This window comes from Megascapheus bottae, chromosome 6 (assembly GCF_031878675.1).
Source record: "Megascapheus bottae isolate mThoBot1 chromosome 6, mThoBot2.hap1, whole genome shotgun sequence".
Taxonomy (NCBI): domain Eukaryota; kingdom Metazoa; phylum Chordata; class Mammalia; order Rodentia; family Geomyidae; genus Megascapheus; species Megascapheus bottae.
In genome coordinates, this window is record NC_143514.1 from 83,275,616 (window position 1) to 83,277,780 (window position 2,165).

The window sequence follows — 2,165 nt, forward strand, 5'->3', positions numbered from 1 at the left end:
GCAGGGCAGGGGAGAACTGTGGAGAGAAACCCCACTCTCCAGGGGCCTCTTCTGCCCCTCCCCCACACCAAAGCCCCGCGGAACCCGGGGTTCCCAGCATCACAAAGGCGGGCCCGGAAGTGACTTCACAGCGAGATCCGACCTGACACCACTCTCCTCTACCAGGAGCCCACCCCCTCGACTAGCTTCACCCCAAGTCTGAGACATCCAGGGCCTCCAGGGACCCGCCCAAGTGGTGGCCACTCCTGAGGGCTCACAGGGTGAGTGAGCAAGGGCCAGGCCCAGCGGCTTCTGGGATGGCGTCCCAAGAGCTCCCAGCCAGGTTGGCTATGGAGGGGCGGGAGCCTGGCGCCTCAGCTCACCAGCACCCAGGGAGGAGCCTGCATTGGTGCCGCTCCACCCCCCAGGTTCCCAGGGGTCACCTCCCAGCAACCCAGGGTCCCTAGAGCGTCTCCGAGGAGACAGGAGGGGTGTGGTGCCAGCCACGGCTGGGCCTGGCCACGGCAGCCCCCAGCCACTGCCAGGCTCCTGTCCTGTCCCCAGCACAGACTCGTCATGCCAGCCTGAGCCCCTGGCTCTGTTGGAAGGCATTATTGTAAACAAATTCAGTGGAAGTTTGCAGGCCAGAATGCAGTGAATCAGTCAAATTGTTCAAAGTCACAAGTGTCCTGGAACCTGAGCCAGGCGGGCCAGACAGGGTTGATGGGTCCACCAGCCCATGCTGTGGCTGCCCGGAGCGGGGACCCCGTGGGGCAGGGGCCTGTGGGGTGCGGGGGAGAGCCACTCAGGGAGACCTGCCCTGGGGCAGCGGCTGTCTCTGGGGCATGGCAGAACCAAGGTGCCATCACCACACAAGTAGAATCATGAGAAGCTTGTCTGTGTGAGCTTGGAGGTCAGATGGAGGAAGGTCCTGGAAAGATGGACAAGATGGAGGTCTAGGAGAAAGAAAGGACGACTTGACAAGAGGCTGGAGAGGATGGGGACCTCAGGACTGATGGGCAGTGGAGGGGTGGGACTTCCTGAGGAGGAGGTGGGGCAGACAGCCTCCCACAACTGAGAGTCTGAGGGAGGGCTGGCTCCAAGAAGCTTAAAAGAGGCCACTGAGGGGCAGAGGGGAGGAGCAAAGCCAGGGCTCAGCTCAAATCGGCACCATGTTGGAAAACCAAGATGACCAGCAGGCCCTGCCACCTTTGTGGGGACCGACAGGCAGGGCCCAAGCAGTATCCAGCCCTCCCTGAGGTGGGGCACTCGGCAGACAATGCCCAGGCAGGTGAAGAGACACATCTGAAGCCAGGCAGCAGTGGCTCACCTGGAGGCTGAGATCTGAGGACAGAAGTTCAAAGCCAGCTCCAGAAGGAAGGCTATGAGAGTCCAATTAACTACCAAAAAGCCAGGTGTGGAGCTGTGGCTTAAGTGGTAGAGTACCAGCCCTGAGCAGAACATTCCATGAACTCCAAGGCCCTAGTATCAGCACAAGAAAAGGAAGGAAGGGGAGAGGGAGGGGGGGCAGAGGGAGGGAGAGGAAGAGAATCTGGGAGCCCACAGGGAGCGGGAGCAGAGCTGGGGCCCATGCTCATGGAGCACACTCAGATGGCCCTGTGTGTCCCCTGCTGCTTCCCACTGCCTATATGACAAGACAGAGGAGCTGGCCCCGCTGTCGGTAGCCCCGCTGTACGTGGCCCAGCAGCTGCCCGGCCTGCATGGGACCCACCCTTCTTTCCCCTGATGGCTCCTGGGCTCCAGCCTGAAAGAGAGGCAAAGAGCCCAGCAGGCTGGGCCCCTCCTCTCCCCACAAGGTGCCCAAGTCCACAGGTCCAGGACACCCCACCACCCCTGGGACAAGCTAGTCAGACAGGCCCCCCGCAAGGCCACAGGGCTTCCAGGGCCTGGCAGCGTATGCAGCCCAGGCTGAGAGCAGAATCGTGGGAATGGAGCTGACCTTGAGACCAGCCTGCCACGCCAGCCTACTGCAGTGCCTCCCTCCATGTGGGGGACCTTCGGGCACGCGGAGCCTGGAGAAGACTGCTGGGCAGTCCTGATCGCTGGACACCCAGGGACGCCCGAGATGTGGGCTTGGGGAGAGAAGCAGGGACGGAGCGTCCCAGCCCACAGACCCGGCACCAGGAGCTCCCCGTCGCCTCTCCCGGCCCTGGCCTGCAGGTCGC